Source organism: Capra hircus, chromosome 11, assembly GCF_001704415.2.
Source record: "Capra hircus breed San Clemente chromosome 11, ASM170441v1, whole genome shotgun sequence".
Taxonomy (NCBI): Eukaryota; Metazoa; Chordata; class Mammalia; order Artiodactyla; family Bovidae; genus Capra; species Capra hircus.
The window spans coordinates 8,901,179-8,915,656 of record NC_030818.1 but is presented as its reverse complement, the minus strand read 5'-3'; the positions used below and the strand labels follow the sequence as shown (position 1 = coordinate 8,915,656).

The 14,478-nt window shown below is 46.9% G+C and overlaps 1 long non-coding RNA gene across 2 annotated transcripts; it reads right to left on the bottom strand.

Moving 5' to 3' along the window:
- LOC106502585 lies at positions 319–12,723 on the bottom strand. 2 transcript variants are annotated; one of them, XR_001296233.2, is made up of 4 exons: positions 12,609–12,723; positions 11,269–11,377; positions 8,472–8,711; positions 319–2,445 (listed from the first exon to the last, which is right to left on the bottom strand). It is a non-coding gene; the product is annotated as an uncharacterized LOC106502585 (long non-coding RNA). The 2 variants fall into 2 exon arrangements; XR_001296232.2 differs by lacking the exon at positions 12,609–12,723 and having other exon boundaries at positions 11,269–11,681.

The window sequence follows — 14,478 nt, the reverse complement described above, 5'->3', positions numbered from 1 at the left end:
ATAAATTCTTCATCCGAGAGGCTCCAGGTGACTTCTCACTTCCACGGCGACCTGGTTAATGGAACACCAGCCTGGCCATGGCTCCTGCCTGAGCCGGGTTCCCAAGGTTTCTGAATGCAGCTGGCCGGCCTGCCACCTCCCTCTTCCTGTGACCCCCGGGTAGCTGCTGCATATATGCAGACGCACAAGCCTCTTCAGACAATTAAATCACACCAAACTGCCCGGGGACTCGGACCTGCGAGGGCTGTGTGAGCGGGCCCCCCTCCCCTGCTAAGTATTATTGACAAATCCATCAAGGGTAGTGATGCATTGGTTTCCACCTCACCTAGAAGGACACTGGGGCAGCGGTGACATGCTGTCACCGTGGTAACTGCGGCTGAAGTGAACAGCCTGTTAGGAGAGGTGACCTCTGTTGGCAGCGAGCCTAGAGACGTCGCACTTGCCCGGCTGCCATGTCACCGGGACCCCAAGGAGCGGCCCGGCATCCCCCGATTGATTCATTAGGTCCTAAATGTATCGATCGCTCCAATTTGCGGGAATTTATTATATTGATATTGGACTGATTAACATTTTGTGCCAGACTGGTTCGATATGTGCTTGTAACAGCTTTTAATGATTAATTGACTTTTATGATTCCATCTCAGGGCTGTCAGCGAGCTGTGAACTGTGGGCAGGCCTGCTTCTGGGCTGTCTCTCAAGTGGCTCGGGGCAGTGATTGAATACCTAGGAAATTAGTGTCCTTGCTGTCTCATTTTATGAAAGATAAATGCTATGACATTTCACGCAGACCTTAATTTAGAACAGAACTAAGCAGATCATTTCGCAATTTGATCCTAAACAGGTAAATATCACAACTTGTTTAGCATTTCCCAAGTTAAGCGCGCGGAAAACAAAGTGGAGCCGTCAACGGGGAGCCGGTGGAAGGTAAAATGAAATCATATGGGCTGGACTGCGCAGTATTTTAATAATCATGTAATTTATGAGGGCTAACATCCGAGCCCATTTTTCAGCCCAGAATATACTCCTCTCATTCACTCGGCGCTCAGCCCGGGGCGTGCCGTTTGGCACTGGTTGAAAAGTTAGCATTTACCTTTACGGCCACAGGCAGCCCTGCGTTATTGCCTGGCGAGTCGAGGAAAATACATTGACTGATTTGCCACAAAAGTAAATAGCAGAGGAAGGGACGCGCTCTCACTTAATATGGGGAGCATCACAAACAGCACGGGTTATGTGGTGCCTACAACAGCCGTAAACATTATGAAAAGACAGCAGAGCAAGAGGAGAGTTTATTGTGTTCTCGAAAGACGGAGGGAGAGGGGCACGTGGGCAAGCGTGCCAGCCCACACCTTCCCGCATTCATATTTAAAGCATATTCCCTTCCTTTCATTTTAATTAAAAGACTTAAGTTAGGGAGAAACTGTCTAAACATCATGTCAAATTATTCATGTTTGTACATATAAGGAATGAAATGAAACGGTTCTCCCGTGCACGGCTCTTTTTTCTTTACCCGTTCCGGATTCTTCCGTCACGTTCTGCGCCGAGGAAGGACACCTTTTTTTTTTTTTCTGATGTGCAGTTGTCAGTTGCTAATGTGTAACCCAACGTATGCATATCCATATTTTATGGCTCTCGCCTGAGAGATGCGCAAGCCCAGAACGCTTTTATTTTCTCCTGCCCTCCGCTGGGGCAAAGCCTGAGAGTCACAGAGTCAGGGGCCCCAGAGACCCCAGAAACTCCAGCGAGGAGGTTCGCGCATTTCTGACCGCGGCCTAGGCCACTCTCTTCCTTGACTTGTAGACCAACGACTTAATATCATTTCCATGGTGGATGGACCTACAGCTTTGCCTTTGTTTTCGAGATTTGTTTATTTATTTAAGCTGTTCTGGGTCTTTGTTGCTGTGCAGGCTTCTTTAGTTGTGGCGAGCGGGGTCTACTCTCTAGGTGCAGAGTCTGCTCTCTTGGGCTTCTTGCGGTGGAGCAGGGGCTCTAGCCTCCCGGGCTTCAGCAGCTGGGGCTCGTGGGCTCAGGACTTGTGGCTCCCAGGCTCTAGAGCATAGGCACAGGCTTAGTTGCTTCACCGCATGTGGAATCTTCCCAGACTAGGGATCAAACCCGTCTCTCCTTCTTGCATTGACAGGCAGATTCTTATCCACTGTAGCACTAGGGAAACTTATGTTTTTTGTTTTTGTGATTCCTTTATCCGGTGGAAAGCAGAGCTTGATTGGCAGCCTGGTGTTTGTGTATCTATGTGTACACACCCTCCGGCGGTCTCTGAGTGTAGGTAGGTCATCTGCATGGTTTGAAGCATCGTCAACTCACTGTCCCAAATTCTAAGCCCCGCTTGGCACTGGTTGCTGCTGGCTACAACAGCATCTCGATTGTCTCACCCAGTGCACCAAGGAGAGATGGGGCGAGAGCCTTGGAAACCCTCAATGTGCCGCTCTCCTGTTTGGAAATCGAGAAAACAGGAACATAATTGCTTTTGTTGGATCTCAATCTTGAATAGCAAAAGACGCTTTAAACATCTGCCCTTCCTTTGATTGGCTTTACATCGTTTCTCTTTTTGGCTACTGTTCATTATTCTGCATTATATTCATTACCGAGGTATCACATCCAAGCCAATGTTTTCATATGCTGAAGGCTGACTTGGATTGAGGGTATTTCATCGGATCCAGCCCCACACAAACCCGTAATAGACTGTGACACACGACACAGAGATAAATTCTATAGAGAGAACTAGGTTTCATGCCCAAGGATTGTATTCTCTCTGTTGTACCAGAAATACCGGATTCCCGGGCAAGGAGGAGGGAAGTGAGTCTCTCTCCAGTTTCTCCCTTTTATCGGAAAGGGGAGAAGGAAGAACCTGACTCTGTCCCATAGTCTCCCCTGGGTTCATGCATTGGGGTTTCCTCCCCATGTGTGAATACACAGCCATACAGGCACACACACATGTGTGCTAAGTTGCTTCAGTCATGTCCAACTTTTTTCGACCCACTGAACTGTAGCCTGCCAAGCTCCTCTGTCCATGGGATTTTCCAGGAGTCTTATTCTGTATCTATTTTATCTTCTGGTTCTGCTGTCAGATACCTGTTGCCCTATTAGCAGGAATTCCATGAAAAATTTAACAGGAACAAAAGGTGTCGATTCCCCAAGTGGACGACTGGAATACATTCTCTCCTTATCCTGTGGTTATTAGCCTCCAAAATGCTTACCTTTTAGTAAGCATTTTAACTCAGATAGACGATGTACAGAAAGTGTGGGAAACAATCTTATTCTAACACTTTAGGAAAACACCCAAAAGTTTAAGTAGAAAAAAGTCAGTTTCTCATTTCCTAAAGATATTTTTTGTCTGGACAACCTAAAGGTATAAGATCAACCTAAAGAACTAGTGTGGCATGGTTTGTTTAATAGTCATAAAATATGGTAACAATCTGTATTTAGATTCCTTATATGTAATAGAAATTCTAGAGCTGACTATTTTACATTTTTTTCTGGCTGCCCGGTGTAATATGCAGGACTTCCATGACCAGGGATCGAACCCACGTCCCCTGCAGTGGAAATTCATATTCTTAACCACTAGACCTCCAGGGAAGGTCCTCTAACTTGACATTTCTGATACTAGAATTTTTATTATAGATTGAAATTTTACTTAACAATTACTGCCTTTAAAATTGATGGTATCATACTTCACAATTGTATGAGGATTCATTATTTTACAAGCTTATTTGTATGTCTCTAATCAGGCAATGGCACCCCACTCCAGTACTCTTGCCTGGAAAATCCCATGGGTGGAGGAGCCTGGTAGGCTGCAGTCCATGGAGTTGCTAAGTCAGATATGACTGAGTGACTTCACTTTCACCTTTCGCTTTCATGCATTGGAGAAGGAAATGGCAACCCATTCCAGTGTTCTTGCCTGGAGAATCCCAGGGACAGGCTCCCGTCTATGGGGTCGCACAGAGTCGGACACGACTGAAGTGACTTAGCAATCTAAACAAAAGGAAAGAGAAGACTCTTGAGAGTCTCTTTGACTACAAGGAGATCAAGCCAGTCAATCCAAAAAGAAATCAACCCTGAATATTCATTGGAAGGACTGATGCTGGGAGATCCAATACTTTGGCCACCTGATGCAAAGAGCTGACTCATTGGAAGAGACCCTGATGCTGGGAAGGCTGAAAGCAAAAAGAGAAGGGGAAGACAGAGGATGAGATGGTTGGATGGCATCACCAACTCACTGGACACAAATTTGAGCGAACTGTGGGAGATAGTGGAGGATGGAGGAGCTTGGTGTGCTGTAGTCCACGGGGTTGCAAAGAGTTGGGCATAACTGAGCAATTAAACAACAATGTCAATAATGTTATCTCTTATGGCATGGCAATATATATATACATAATGTTACGTGGATGTGAAAGTTGGACTGTGAAGAAAGCTGAGCGCCGAAGACTTTTGAACTGTGGTGTTGGAGAAGACTCTTGAGAGTCCCTTGGACTGCAAGGAGATTCAACCAGTCCATCCTACAGGAGATCAGTCCTGGGTGTTCTTTGGAAAGACTGATGCTAAAGCTGAAACTCTCATGTGAAGAGTTGACTCATTGGAAAAGACCCTGATGCTGGGAGGGATTGGGGGCAGGAGGAGAAGGGGACGACAGAGGATGAGATGGCTGGATGGCATCGCCGACTCAATGGACGTGAGTTTGAGTGAACTGAGGGAGTTGGTGATGGACAGGGAGGCCTGGCGTGCTGCAATTCATGGGGTCACAAAGAATTGGACACGACTGAATGACTGAACTGAACTGCATGTTATGTGAAATTATAAGGTTATAGGTGTTAACATATTGATTATGCTAAACATTTGTTGTGGAGGATGGTGGCTCATGTAGAATTTGACTGTCCCCGTGGAAATTTTGTTCCTGCCAATTAGTTCCACATCCTGGAGCCCATTTCTCAGCTTCTCTTTCTTCTTTGTGTATCCAGTGTGGTTTTGCAAAAGTTTCTGTGAAGATTAAAGGAGATTAGGGGCGCACAGCCAGTAAGCAATATGTAACACACAGCACGCACTCAGTGAGTGCTAGACACTATTATTAAATTAATCATTCTACAGAGACGCATTCTCCTCTGAGTTTACCATACAGTCACATGGCTTTCATCTAATGATTTAACTTTAAAGACTGTTTTTGTACCCTTCTGTGAAAGGGTTCATTTATTTTCTCCCATGATCTTTGTGAGAGACTCAAGCCAAGAATTCCCACTTACAGGTGAAAATTCAGGTCTGTGAGTTCCGCCGTCACACAGTTCATGGTGGGTGGCAGGTCCCCTTCCCCTTATCTTCACCCTGCGTTGCCGCCCCACTCCCCACTGGACCTGCACCTATCAGGCGTCAAGGACAGTGCGTTTGTCCACCCCAATCAATCCATGTTAAGTCACTTTAATCCTGTCCAGCTCTTTCATGACTCTACGGACTGTAGCCCGTCAGTCTTCTCTGTCCATGGGATTCTCCAGGCAAGACTACTGGAGTGGGTTGCCATACCCTCCTCCAGGGAATCTTCCTGACCCAGGGGTCAAACCTGTGCCTCTTACATTACCTCCCAAATACGGGGCCCCCAAGGGGCTGGCTAGGGAGCTGAGCTGTGCTGTTCAGGATGAAATTAACAAAGAGGCAATAAGGGGTCTTTTCATGAGAGCATCTGGCCACTTCAGTAAAAAACAATGTTTGTAACATCAACAAAGACAAAGGACCCCCAGACCAAAGGCCGCTGGGGGCAGCTGGCCTTATCTCATGTGGTCCTGGAGACTCTGCCTCCCCCCACCTCCCACAGGTGTGTAAAGGAGCAGAACACAGGGGCTCCCAGGACTACCCCAAGGTGGCTGGATCTGCTTGTGGGCTTGGGGTTTGTTTAGGGGCTCACTTTTCCCCCTAAAAGTGCTGTTTCCCTGAGGAACTTTATCTAGACCTTGACCAACAAAATCCAGGACTACCAACCCAGACTCTGGCTGTTCTCCCCGGTCGATCCCTAAGCATCCGCCTCCATTCCTTCCCACCCAACCCTCAAGCATCTTCCTTCTTCCAGCATCAGCTGCACTTCAGAGACAATCAGCTTGCTGAAGCTGCAGCTCCAATATTTTGGCCACCTGATGCAAAGAGCTGATTCATTGGAAAAGACCCTGACACTGGGAAAGATTGAGGGCAGGAGGAGAAGGGGATGATAGAGGATGAGATGGTTGGATGGCATCACCGACTCGGTGGACATGAGTTTGAGCAAACTCCGGGAGATAGTGAAGCCTGGCTAATTGCAGTCCATCAGATGGCAAAGAGCTGAACATGACTTAGCAACTGAGCAATAACAATCAGGACTGATGGAAACTCAAGGGTTATTATTATTTTTTAATTTCTTCTGTTCCAGTTGCCCACGTATTTTGGGTAAACAATGTGATACAGCCAGGTCACCGTGAATCTCTTCACCTGGTTCAGCTCTTTTGGATTCTATAATTTATAAGACTTTACTCTCTACCATATGGTTGGTTATTTTCCATAATAGACTTCCCTGAGCAGCCTTATCAGAAGCTTTCTGAAAAGTAAATTATGTCCACCGGGTCAACTTGGTCTCCAGTTTTATTAATCTGGAAATTATACCTGTAATGCTTCCTGAAAATGCCTGATGCAACAGAAGCGATGAACGCAGTAATAAACATGCAACTTGACGAATTCCTGCCCAGACATCCAAACACAGGCGAAACAGCGGAGCCACAGAAACAAACCGGAATCGGAAATGCTGCCGTCCTGCTCCCACCTCTGTTTACGTTACCTGCCACTTTCTATGCCCAGGGCTTCATTTAATCTCAGAGGTACAGGTTGGTCCAGTGGATAAACACATTGGAGAGAATACTTGTCCGGGTGGCGTTTTGAACATTTTTGTAGCCACATCGCGTATGTGGTGTCAGAAATGGGCACAGCCAGGTTGAGAAGCTCCAGGACACAAGGCTGAAGGCCAGAGGGATGCAACTGGAACAGAGTCTAGAGGGGGAGTCTAGAGAGGAGCAGAGTCTGGGGCGGGTGCAGCTCTGACCTGCAGGTGAGCCACTGAGTGTATTCCCCAGGTAATCGCTGGGGCAGACATTCAAGGAGGGGGTTTGGCAGATGGACAGTCAGCATCAGGAGGCCTGGGCAGCAGGGAACTTGGAAGTGGAAGACAGTGTCCAAGAAAAGGGCTGGAATGAGAACAGGGTGCTGTGTGGGGACCAACTGGGCATCAGCAGCCTCAGGACTCTGGATTTCTGGGCAGTCTGTCTCCCGGCCTTCCTGTGTTCCCATGTGGGTTAGACCCAGACCTGGCTGGGTAGGGGGACCCTGAATTCACCTGCTGCCTCAGCCCTGAATCGTGGGGCTAGGGGGCTGGGGTGCTGGTCCCTGTCACTCCCACACTCACCACACTTACCGTATTCTTTCCAGGCTGGGGCATGGCCTGGGCAGCACAGCACAGTCCAGAGGTTTGGGGCCAGACCAGGTCCACTTCCAACTGGACTGTATGATCCTAAATCAAAGACCCCCATGGCCCCAGAAACTTGCGATGAAGACAATGCAAGACAAAGCTGGGTCTCTCCAAGCGCAGTCGATGGCAAGACACCTACATCATTCCCCCACACTTTTGTATTAAGTATTGTGTGTTGTTGTTGTTATTTAGTCCCTAAGTTGTGTTTGACTCTTTGTGACACCATGTCGTAGCCCTCTAGGCTCCTCTGTCCATGGGATTCTCCAGGCAAGAATACTGGAGTGGGTTGCCATACCCTCCTCCAGGAGGGATCTTCCTGACCCACGGATTGGATCTGCGTCTCTTGCGTCTCCTGCATTGGCAGGCTGGTCCTTCACCACTAGCACCATCTGGGAAGCCTAATGTAAAGGTTAAGTGCAGGAAAACCTCTGAAAGAAACCTGTCCTCTTCTTTTTTTTTTTTTTAATTGGAGTATAATTGCTTTACAATGTTGTGTTAGTTTCTGTTGTACAACAACGTGAATCAGTTATATGTCTACATATAGCTCCTCTTTTTTGGATTGCCTTCCCATTTAGGTCACCAGAGATCATTGATTAGAGTTCAGTGTTCTATACGCAGGTTCTTACTAGTTATCTATTTTACACATAGTATCAAGAGTATATATATATATACACACACACATCAATACCAATCACCCAGTTCATCTGAACTCCCCCCTTGAGGTCCATGCATTTGTTTTCTACATCTCTGTCCCGACTTCTACTTTGCAAATAAGTTCATCTGTACCATTTTTCTAGATTCCACACACATGTGTTAATATACAGTATTTATTTTGCTCTTTCTGACTTGCTTCCTTCTGTATGATAGTCTCTAGGTCCATCCACTTCTCTGCAAATGATCCAATTCCATTCCTTTTTATGCCTGAGTAATATTCCTTTGCATATATGTACTACGTACAAGCCTGTCCTTTTTGACCTTCATCACCCACCTGTCAGCATATCAGTCTGAAGCTTGAGTTGAGACATCGGAGTCTTCACCACTGAGATCACTGAGTGTACAGGTGACCTGAGGAGCTCGCAGGCTGCAGCTCCCCTAATTCAGCCCCAGACGAGGGGAAGCACCTGGGGAGCCATTCTGGGTGTGAAGGGGGCTTTCTCGGTGCCCAAGGAGGTGAGCAGGCATTTTTAAGTTCTCACCTCTCTCAGGGGGCCTGTCTCCACCACCGGACCTGACGGTGACAAGATGATGGAGTCAGAAGATAAGACGAACGCTCACTCTGCCTGGTCCTGAACCCTGCAGGTGAAGGGACCCCAGGGAAGGTTCAGGCTTCCTGCCCAGCCCCCGAGCCCAGGCTCACATCCTCCATGGGTTTGCTCTGAGCTCATGTGTGGACTTGAGTTGCCTGCAGGGAAAATTTTGCTGCTGATGTGTTTCTCTTTATTCCTCAGGAAGGCTGTGTACTTCATGAACCATGTGCGTGATGTGCTTTAGGCTGTGTCTAAATGATGTATTTCTCCAACCCCAAAGTGCAACATTTCGATGATTTGTACCATATTTTTGTATATTTAGAAACAGCTGGTTGATTGACTGAATTTTTAATTTTTCACAGAAATGTTTGACTTTGGGGAGACTGTGCCTTTTAAGTCCTTGGAGGAGAGAAAAGATTTGTATAAAGTTTCTTTTTCCATAAATATTTTATATTATGATGAATGACTCTGAGCAGAAACTCCATGATGGACGAGACGATCTTGCCCCACACATCAACTTAAGGTTCATCTCGCGGAGTCCCGGTGCCCACACCCACTTTGGGAGTCTGCCCCTAAACCCATCAGATTTCAGTTGTCATCAAACCCTTCCATCCCATTTTGGAATTGGTTTTCAAATTTATCTGCATCATTTGCCGCCATAATTTTAAATAAGCTATCCTGAATATTCTGTCAGCTGAGGTGCAAAAAAATAGTCCATTACTGGCCTCCATGCTTTACATGTAATAGACGCACAATATTTACTCATTAGGTATATATTCAATCAATATTGAATACGTATTAATTTTAATGTACTAAAATATTAACATATATTGTGTTACATAGTGAAATACTGTTCATGTAAATTAATATATATTTAATAATATAAAATATATTAAATTGAATTGAATGCATCTCTCAAGGCAAGTAGCTGCGGAAAAGCTACTTGATCTAGCTACGATCTACAAAGCCAGCTATGATCTACCAGACTCTGAATATTGAGTATGGCATGCATGTTTAGTTGCTTCAGTCGTGTCTGACTCTTTGCAGCCCCATGGACTGTAGCCCGCCAGGCTCCTCTGTCCATGGAGATTCTCCAGGCAAGAATACTAGAGTGGGGTGTGGTGCCCTCCTCCAGGAGATCTTCCTGACCCAGGAACTGGACCCAAGTCTCTGTCTCCTGCCTTGGCAGGCAGGTTCTTTACCACTAGCACCACCTGGGAAGTCCCCGTTGAATTTGAAGTAGGTGCCCAATGCTTCACTAAGGATCTCACTGTGATATCCGCAAAAACTTAGAGGGTGAAGGCCACCCTCTCCAGCTTCCTGGAGGGACGCTAACGGTTCAGAGAGGTGGAGGAAGCCCCTCAAGTTTGCACAGCTCACAGCTGTAGGAGTCTGCAGGTTAAACCAGCCCGTCTGTGTCCGGAGCTCACCCCTTCACCCTCTTTGTGCTCCCTGGAACCTGATTCTCTTAGCCCTCCTGTAGTCATTCCTGCCCCGCTCTGGAAATTTCCCCAGAGGCCCACTTAGCTGGAGGGAGAAGCAGAGCTGGGGCCTGGCCTCCTGTGGCCCATGGTGGGTGGGGTGCTCTCTGCCTCCTGCGCCTGGCCATGGAGGGGCACACCAGATGGACTCTGTCTCCACACACTCGTCAAGGCCCAGGTTGGCAATGATGGGCTTGGAACTCCCCAGAGTCATTGACCAGCTCTGACTCAGCACAGCCAGAGATAGAAGAGAGAATAGGTGTCCTCCGCCAGGCTCCAGGGAGCTTAGACAGTTGGGGCAGGTGGCACCACTTCTTTCCCTAGGTGCCTGGGGAAATAGAACCTCCTGGTTCTGGACGTGGAGTTGGGCTAATAAGGTCCCTCGGACATCTCACTGTGGCCACAAGCGGAAAGGACAGAGAGTGGGTGTGAGAGCCCCGAGCATCAGCCACCAGGAAAACACGTGCAAGGAAAACCAAAGGTGAACCTGAGCCGGGTGAGGACAGACAGTTCCAGCACGAACCAGCTCCTGATCTCACCTAGCAGCACCCCCACCCCCTTGTCCTGTGTGTGACTTCCCTATGGATTCTGATCAGTCAGTGAATAAACAGAGAAAAGATGATGCACTAACACATTTGCTATACATTGTTTTTGTTCAGTTGCTAAGTCGTGTCCAACTCTTTGCGACCTCATGGACTGCAGCATGCCAGGCTTCTGTGTCCTTCACTATCTCCCAGAGTTTGCTCAAACTCATGTCCATTGAGTTGGTGATGCCATCCAACCATCTCATCCTCTGTTGCCCCTTATTCTTCCTGCCCTCAATCTTTCCCAACATAATGAGTCAACTTTTCGCATCAGGTGGCCAAAGTAAGTATTGCTATACATTAGGAGTATCTATTCATTAGGCATGTTAAACTTCTTCCTTGAACTAAAGACTTGGGAGTTTTGCAAAAATTGACAGCTAATTCAGTTTAATTGCATTTACGTGCATTTCCTAGGCACTTGCTATATACCCTGCATGGTGCCAGGTACAAGTATCAAGGTGAGGAGGACTTACCTGCTGGATAATTGAACCACGACGGTAATCCTTTCAGTGTGGGTCTTGGGCTCAGAATCCTGGCTCATCTTCCAGCTGAGGCCCGTATGGGAGGGGAGGGTCCACATGCCTCAAGAAGAAAGGGTCTGGTCTTCCAAGGGACAGGCCCTAGGGACTAGCCCTGGGGACCTCCATCATGTCACATAATGCCTCTGACCTTCACCTTTCTATTTATAAAGTAATTCTTCACTCATATTATTTCTTATATAAATACCCTTTTTGCACATGCATTTGAGGAGTCAGCAAGATCATGCATGGAAAACATCAGTAGCACAGTCTCTGATTGCTAGTAGGTGTAATTGCTGTGACTCCAGCCAAGAGGTGGGGGCCTCTGACCTCTTAGGCTGAGCTCCATACCTGTCAAACAGAGCGAGTCCTTGACATTTTAATTTCTAAAGATTTTTTTAATATGGACCATTTAAAAGGTCTTTATTGAATTTGTTACAATATTCCTTCTGTTTCATGGTTTTCAATTTTTGTTTTTTGACCACAAGGCACATGGGCTTTTAGTTCCCCAATTAGGGATCAAACCTGTACCCCTTGCATTGGAAAGTAGAGTCTTAACCCCTGGACTGCCAGGGAAGTCCTTTGACAGCTTATTTTTTAAATTAATTAATTAATTTTAATTGGAGGCTAATTACTTTACAATATTTTAGTGGTTTCCCCCATACATTCACATGAATCAACCATGGGTGTACATGTGTCTCACAACCTGAACCCCCCTCCCACCTCCCTCTCCATCCCATCCCTCAGGGTCATCCCAGTGCACTAGGCTTGAACGCCTTGACGGCTTATTTGTAAGGAGCATTATCAAAATTTGATGAAAGGTCACCAACTAGGACAACTGGAAACAAACATTTTAGGGCTCTGCAGCATTGATGCAGAAAGATTTCCCCCCTCTTTTCAGAGGCATCATTCGGGAAGCGCTGACTCAAAGTGTTTGGATGACACTTTCAGGAGAAAGGGGGGGCGCTCAGCCAACACTCGCAGGTGTTATATGGAAACCCCAAATTGGTTACTGTGACTCTCCTGAGATCGGGGAAGGAAGTGGGTGGGTGGACGGGTGGGGAAATAGTGGCAAAACCGGGCTGGAAACCATGAGCTCCATCTGATGAATCTTAGCAAATATTCCTCCCTGTTTCCTTCCTTCTCCTGGGGGCGGGATTTGCATAAGCATTTTCTAGAGTCCAGAAAACAAAACCATGCCTTGAGAGACATTTCACTTTCTCGGCCCAAAATCCAGGCTGATCCTTTCCAAGATGCAGAAATCTTTGATCAACAACAACAAAATATGTACTCACCCTGTTCAAGAAGCTTTCCAAATCGCGGCACAAAGGAGGGGCCGATGTTCGCCCACTGCCCACCTGGCGTCCCAGCCGCCCTTTCATCCCTTCATCCTGGAATATTTTTCTCACAGCAGAAAGTACTTAGACCTTCCTCATGGACCTTAACCCTTCGCAAAGTATTTAATGTTTGCCCCGAGGGCGTGTAGACATGTGCCCATTCGGCACATGGACCCGGGCTGCCCCCAGGAAGATGCAGGGGTGTGTTTATCATCAGAGAAGGTGTTTTTTCCAAGACCAGCAATGTTTAGACAGTTTCAGGTTACCTCTGAAATGGATGCACTTTGACAGATAGTGAGTGCTGGCACCTCCTCAGCGTGGGGACTGCTCTGCCCTCTTAGGAAAACGGTGCTGTGTGCCAGCTACAAATTGGCACTTGCCATCTGCCTCTACAAAGATTAAATCACAAGCTGCCATGACCACTGACCTTCAGCACCCCTGAAAGGAGTTCAGGCTGGAGATCAGGAATGAGGCACTCTGTGATCTGGGAAAAACTGGCAGAAGAGATCTTTAGATAGTTAAATGTTCTCAGGAGAAGATTTTATGAGCCCTCTTCTTGCATTTCCTCACATCTAGAAAAGCACTAAAATCCTTCACAGTGACATCTGCTCTTCAGATTAGCAATAACCTTCATGAGGTTAGCAGAAACCTGCAAAAATGTGTGAATTTCAACAAATATTCAGGGTTGATTTCCTTTAGGATTGGCTGGTTTGATCTTGCTGTCCAAGGGACTCTCAAGAGTCTTCTCCAGCACCACAGTTAGAAAGCATTAATTCTTTGTGCTCAGCCTTCTTTACAGTCTCTCATATCCATATATGACTACTAGAAAAACCATAGCTTTGTCTTATCTGACCTCATCAGAACCATCTTTCTGGGTGCAAAGAAGACCTGGATGTTTTTATTTATCCTTTTCTTCCTTCAGCCTTACCTGGTCTCTCCGTAGATAGGATATTGAAACTAAAATGGTGTTCGTCCTGACTTTTAAGATTCCACACATTGATGGTCTGAGTAATCCCAGGAGCTCCTCCATCCTCATCTGATATGGCTTCAGAAACAAATTCACACTCTAAGTGCTTTGAGAGTTACGTCCACCTTTTCACATGATTCTTTCCTCCTCTTTGCTAAATTGGAATTTAACTTTCTTCCTCTAGGAGGGGACCAAGAAGAAATATCACAGAATGAAATGATAGTTTTGCCAAGTGTATTTAGGACAAGAATCGAATACCGGAACAACAGGTGAAAATGACAGGCAGCAGAAAGTGAGAATATTTAGTATCAGAAAATAACAGCATTTAAATGCAATTCTGGACCTGGCTAGGACCTGGAGGGGGACATTATCCCTCTATCAGTTTCTGAGGCAAGGCCCTCACTGAGAGGAGGGGTGACCAGAGTGGCTTCTTTGTGGAAGGCAGGTCTCTCCCTTGGAGAATTGCATGGATTACCCCCTAAATGGATTAAGGAGAAGTCCTGGAGGAAAAGTGCTTGCATTTTCTGACCTGCGTGCAGTGAGAGGCCCACCCCCAGCGGCCTGGGCAACAGAAGGGCAGGATGCCCTGGTGGCTAATGCGCTGGTCACGCAGCAGCCCACAAGGAGAGCCTGCCCCCTGGCCCAGCGCAGCCTTGGCCTTGGGGCCTTGTGAGCCAGTTTAAGATCCCGGATTAACTTTGGGCCATAGAAGCTGCACACTGACAGGCTTTTATTTTCCCCTTCCAACTGGGCATGAACACATGTTGATCTGTCATTAGGCAGGGCTGGGCTGGGCCAGTCTTCCTCAGTGGGAGCTTTGTGTCATGTGCTATCACTTGGAGAAGATCTGCCAGAGAAGAG